This window comes from Triticum aestivum, chromosome 3B, assembly GCF_018294505.1.
Source record: "Triticum aestivum cultivar Chinese Spring chromosome 3B, IWGSC CS RefSeq v2.1, whole genome shotgun sequence".
Lineage (NCBI taxonomy): Eukaryota > Viridiplantae > Streptophyta > Magnoliopsida > Poales > Poaceae > Triticum > Triticum aestivum.
The window spans coordinates 16,889,054-16,895,621 of record NC_057801.1 but is presented as its reverse complement, the minus strand read 5'-3'; positions in this window follow the sequence as shown (position 1 = coordinate 16,895,621).

The following is a 6,568-nucleotide window of genomic DNA, read 5'->3' as shown; positions in this document are numbered from 1 at the left end:
AGTTGCCCTTCCCTAGAGTGCTTGGTGCTTGTTTTCACAGTTAGAATCGGTTGTCTCCAAATAAAGTCGCCTAACCTTGTAAGAATTGGAATTTCTTTTGACGGAAGGCAGCTCATCATCCAAGATGCCCCTTCACTTCAAAGGTTGATCCTTGATTCTAGTTATTCACCGTTGCAAATAACCGTCCTCTCTGCGCCTAAACTGGAGACCTTGGGTGTAATACATGATCTCTGTGCTCATTTCAATATGGTGTTTGGCTCCATAGTTCTTCAGGTACTTTATATTATCATCTACACTTGTAACCATAAGCTGCATTTTAAATTTCTGCGCATAAGTTATATATCATCTTGGAGTACACATTTTGTACTAATATTATGTTCTATGCTCAATGAAGAGTTTCTCCATGGATGGCCTATCAATGGTGCTGGATTCTGTCAAGATCTTATATATCCAAATGAATAGTTTTGATCTGAACAAGATTATTGGCTTGCTGCAATGCTTTCCATGTCTGGAGAAGTTGTATATAAAGGTGATAATTTCACGCACATTGGAAGCCCGCATATAGTGTACTAGAATTAACCGTTCAGCTGTTGCTCTTTCGACACTCTTTTTTAGACCTTAACTGTTTTCAATCTTCATGTCTATTTAGGCAACAGGACGGGGTAAGAAAGTTATAACCAATCGGTGGATTCGTAAGCATCGGGATTTTCTCACTTCTCATGAGATTCGATTGAAGACAATAACGCTAGAACGATATGTAGCCAACCGTGCAAACACTAGGTTTGTCACATTCTTCCTGCTGAATGCGAGGTTACTATTGTCCATCAGGCTTAAGTTTATCAGCAGAATGGTTTTGACGGATGGGTATGTCGAAGAGCAAAAAAAGGAGTTTCAGGTGGGCAAAAGAGCTTCTGAACGTGTCGGGCTTCTATTTACAACATATTGTGGTCATAATCCAGTAAATTTTACGACCCAGGATGTTCATTGTATGGACCTGACCGATCCATTTGACTGTGACTGCCGAAAACAGTGCTGGAGTTAGATGTTGTTGCCCATTTCAACCTGGGTTTTTTTTGTAAACCTGATGAACAATTAACCCTCGTGCTTTTGTATAGTTTGTAAGCTGGAGTTAGATGTTCCTACCCTTTTCAACTCGGCTGTGACTGTCACATTTTCTTTCAAACAAGGCAAATGGCTTGCCATTCGTTTAATTTAGAGTGAAATGTTGTAACAAATCCCAACCAAGGGAAATAACATCACTCTCGCCGGCTGCTTGAGCTCACTGTGCATTACAGAAGCCAAGTGATTAGCCCCCACCAGCACCCACAAACTTATTTCGAACTAGCACATCAAATGGGCTGTAAATTTTCATAGGAAAGGCTGCATGATCATGACAGATTTGGATTCTGACATTTGGGACCCGCGAGGAAATAGCCTATCCAAGGTGGTGTTGACTTACTAGTCAGTCAACAAACGATTCTGCCTACCAGCCGTTGGATTGACATCCAACATCTGTCGTGTATCTTCTATCTCTTGTCTTCTTCTTCCTCCAGCCGCCCAAACCAAACCACCCTGTCGGCTCTACCTGCTCCCGCCTCCCATGGCTGGGTGTGCCTCCTCCGCCCTACCACACGTACCCTCCAACGTTGGCCAGTCCCTCCCTATATTCCCCCACACGTCCTGTTATTCTCCGACGACGTTAGCCCCAACACGCACCCGCGCCCGAACTAGTCAACCCTCGTACTCCCCTCCGCCTGCAACTGGACCGGCGCATCTTCCACGGCTCATGTTCGTTCCGTCCGAGGCCTCGCCGTCGTCCTCCGCCTTACAGCCTTGGTTCGCTCGCCGTGCGCGGTGCGCCACCCTCTTGCTTTATCAACGTCGTCAACAACCGAGAGGAACAAAGAGATGACTATACGTGGAGAGGATGACAGTAGGGACCCACCAGCGTCATGGCAGTACGCAAGCAAGTGCCTCTACATTACAAGCCCAAAAATATGGTTCCTCCTAATGGTTGGACATCTGGGGCTCACGCCATTGTCAACATAGTCAATAAACGAGAGAATTACACTACGAGCGTCTGACACCAGGGACCCAGCAGGTCGTGCAGTTTTTTTTGAGGAACAAGCAGTTGTTATTTATACTAGTTTTAGCGACGGATCAGGGTAACAACGGGGCTGTGCGGGGCTGTGGCCCATCTAGCCAGGGTTTTATTTATGTTTAGCACATCTTGAGCCCAGTTGTGTTTTTTCTTGCTGAAAATGGCTAGCCAAGTTCTATTTTTTAAAGAAATACCCAAACAAGGCCTACTTGCTTTATCAGCCCTGCTGGCTTGAAAATCTTTCAAGACAAGGAGAGCTTCATTCGGTTTGCCCAAAAATGGGTTGTACATTTTTAAAACACATCAAATCAGGAATTAGTTTCAATTTTTTTCATTACAAGATTTTAAATTCCATTGATTTTTATGCGTGGACAATTATTTGGATTTTATATTTATATAAATTATTGTTCAAAATATTTTGAATGTGAATCGATATTTCTAGATTAAAAACAGTTGACCGCACCGAAATATGCAAAATTTCGTATACTTTTTAACCGTGGCCACAATATGAGGTGTAATGCTAACAAAAAGAAGATGGGCTCCAAAAAATTCTTAAGAATTAGCAAATGGGCTGTACATTATTAGAAATAATGGCGGATGGGTTGTATGTTGTTTTCCATAGATTTGAGGCTGACTTGTGCGCCTACTACAGGTTGACACATATGCTTTCATAAAAAAAAGGTTGACACACACGCAACAGCCTGTCAACTTAGTCAACACATGAGAGCAGTGACTGTTGGATGTCCATCCAACGGCTGTCGTGCTTCTTCAATCTCTGCTCTTTATGCTGCAGCCGCTCAAACAAGCGCTGGTGGGACTGCCTGCTCCCTCCTCTCGCGGCCGGCTATGCTGCCGCGCAGGCCTCATGGACCCACCGTACTCCCATCGCTGGCCTACCCATCCCTCTACTCACCCACATCTGCTGTTATTCTCCGGGGATGGTAGACGAACCAGTAAACCCTCGTACTCCTCCGCGTGGGAAACAACTGCCGAGTATTCCCTGGCTCCGTGTCGTTCCCTTCCTAGGCCTCGCCGTCGTCCACCGCCCTGGTGCTCTCGGCGCGGCCTGGTCAACATGGTCAATGAACGACATCCATCGGAAGTGGACTGTACGTGGAGAGGCTGACAGTTGGGTCCACGGCCGCATGCAAGGAAATGCCTCCTTATTACGCGCAAAATAATGATTCCTCCACCTGACAACTAGGACCCACAGGAAGGGCCTCTGTATTTCGTGAAAAAAACGTTCCCCATGCTGACAGGTCGGACCCACCAGCTATATCTTCGCACGCAAGGAAGTGCCTCCTTATTATGCCCAAAAAATTGAATACCTCCCTGCTAGCTGGGACCCGCCATATTGTTGGGCTGACTTGTGGGCCTACTAAGTTGATGGGGATGGAGGGCTTTGTCAACTTAGTCAATACTCCAGTGACCGTATGATGTCCATCCAACGACCATAGTGCTTCTTCAACCTTTGGTCTTCTTGCTCCAGCCGCCCAAAGCAGCGCCGGTCGTGCCGCCTGCTCCTGCCTCCTGTGGCCGGCTGTGCTACTGCGGAGGCCTCACCGCCCCCATACTACTCCCACCACTGGCCAGGCCATCCCTCCACTCACCTACACCCCCTGTTATTCTGCGGCGACGGCAGCCTCACACTGCAGCCGAACCAGTGAACCCTCATACTCCTCTCCGTGTGGGCATCCAAGCTGCGTCTTCCCGGCTCTGCATCGTCCCCTTCCTAAGCCACCCATCGTCCACCACCTTGGTGTCTCATGGCACGGCGTGGTCAATGTGGTCAACGACCGACTTCCATCGGAAGAGTACTATACGTGGAGAGGCTGACAGCTGGGTCCATGCCCAGCTGGTCCACGCCATAGCCCAGTTTTTTTGTGATTTGCCAAGTAAGTCGCTTTGTCAGGCCTGTTGGGCTGCAAATCTTTCAAGAAGAGGAGAGCTTCATTGGCTAGCCGAGAAAATGGCCTATCAGTAATGAGAAATGGGCTTGTACATTTTTAAAACACATCAACCGGCAATTAGTTTCAAATTTCTTTTTTCCATTTCAAGATTTTAAATTGCATTTATTTTTATGCGTGGACAATTTGTTGGATTTTATATCGATATACATTTATTTTTAAAATCATTTTGAATGTGACTCGAAATTTCGGGTTTAAAAACAGTTCGGACCGCATCGAAATATGCAAAATTTCGTATAATTTTTTAACCGTGGCCACAATATGGGCTATAATGCTAACAAAAAGAATATGGGCTCCAAAAAAACCTTAAGAATTAGCAAATGGGTTGTAAATTATTAGAAATAATGGCAGATGGGATGTATGTTGTTTTCCATAGATTTGAGGCTTTCCTAAAAAAATGTCGACGCACAAGCAGTGACTGTTGGATTTCCATCCAACGGCTATCGTGCTTCTTCAATCTCTCCTCTTCCTGCTCCAGCAGCTCAAACAAGTGCCGGCGGGACTGCCTGCTCCCTACTCCCCGCGGCCGGCTGTGCTGCCGCGCAGGCCTCACCGCCCCACCGTACTCCCATCGCTGGCCTAGCCATCCCTCTACTCACCCACACATGTTGTTATTCTCCAGCGATGGCAGACGAACCAGTAAACCCTCATACAGTCGTACTCCCCTCCGCGTGGGAAACAACTGCCGAGTCTTCCTTGCCTCCGTGTCGTTCCCTTCCTAGGCCTCACCGTCGTCCACCGCCCTGGTGCTCTCGGCGCGGCCTGGTCAATGTGGTCAACGACCGACATGCATCTAAAGTGGGATGTACGTGGAGAGGCTAACTGTTGGGTCCACGTTCACACGCAAGGAAATGCCTCCTTATTACGCGCAAAATAATGATTCATCCACCTGACATCTGGGACCCATCGAAGGGGCCTCTGTATTTCATGAAAAAAATGTTACCGCCGCTGACAGCTTGGACCCACCAGTTATATCTTCGCACGCAAGGAAGTGCCTCCTTATTACGCACAAAAAATGAATACTCCCCTTGCTAGCTGGGACCCAGTACAGTGGCAGGCTGACTTGTGGGCCTACAAAGTTGACGGGGACGGAGGGCTTCATCAACTTAGTCAATACGCATGATTCTAGCTCCAGTGACCGTACGATGTCCATCCAACGGCTGTAGTGCTTCTTCAACCTCTGGTCTTCTTGCTCCAACCGCCCAAAGCAGCGCCGGTCGTGCCTCGTGCTCTTGCCTCCCGTGGCCGGCTGCGATGCAGCGGAGGCCTCAACGCCCCCTACTATTCCCACCGTTGGCCAGGCCCTGCGGCAACGGCAGCCTCACACCACATCCGAACCAGTGAACCCTCATACTCCTCTCCGCGCGGGCTTCCACTGCCGCGTCTTTCCCGGCTCCGCGTCATCCCCTTCCTCGGCCTCGCCATCGTCCACCGCCGTGGTGCTCTCTGCGCGGCATGGTAAATGTGGACAAGGAACGACTTCCATCGGAAGAGTACTGTACGTGAAGAGGCTGACAGCTGGGTCCACGGAGGCCGCAAGGAAGTGCCTCCTTATTACGCGCAAAATAATTATTCCTCCACCTGACAGCAGGGACACATCGGATGGGCCACCGTATTTCATGAAAAATGTCCCCCCCCCCCTGACTGCTGGGACCCACCAGCTACATCTTCGCACGCAAAGGAGTGCATCCGGGAAAAAAATGATTCGCCCCCTGACTGCTGGGACCCACCAGCTACATCTTCGCACGCAAGGAAGTGCGTCCGGACAAAAAATAAAAAAAGATTCGCCCTTTGACTGTTGGGACCCACCATCTACCTCTTCGCATGCAAGGAAGTGCCTGACAGTCGGGACCCACCTGGTGGAAGCGTACGTAGCGTTGTCATTCTGGTCGCGAACGTGTACGTACATACTGGTGGATGTAGAGGCGTGCACGTGTCATAGTAGAGGCTCGCACGTAGCATGTACACATACATACAATGGCCAGTGTGCAAGAAAGAAAATACGGCCATGTATGTGTACATACGTGCAGGGTCTCGAACGCCTACTCGCGCATACGTACTGTCAGGGCTCATGTACATGGCTGGGTCGGAACAGAGAAACAGCATCGTCGTCGTGTTCATGGGGAGCCAACCGGCTGGGTCGGAACGGAATGCGTCATCGTGTTCATCGGGAGGGCTTGGACAGAACAGGCGATGGAAACGAGGCCTGGCGTACCGCAGAACAGAGGAAACAGCCTTGTGTTCGACCGGCCACGTTTGAAACGGGATCCTGTTCATCGGAAGGGTTCTGGCGTACCGCAAAACAGAGGAAACGGACCTCCTACGGTCGAAACGGGGGTCCTGTTGATCGGGAGGGGTGTGGCGTACCGCAAAACGGACGAAACGGACTTGTGTTTGAGCGCTACGGTCGAAACGGGGGTCCTGTTCATCGGGAGGGGTGTGGCGTACCGCAAAACGGGACTCCACGAGATACTGTTCATCTCCACCGTCGACCTCCTCC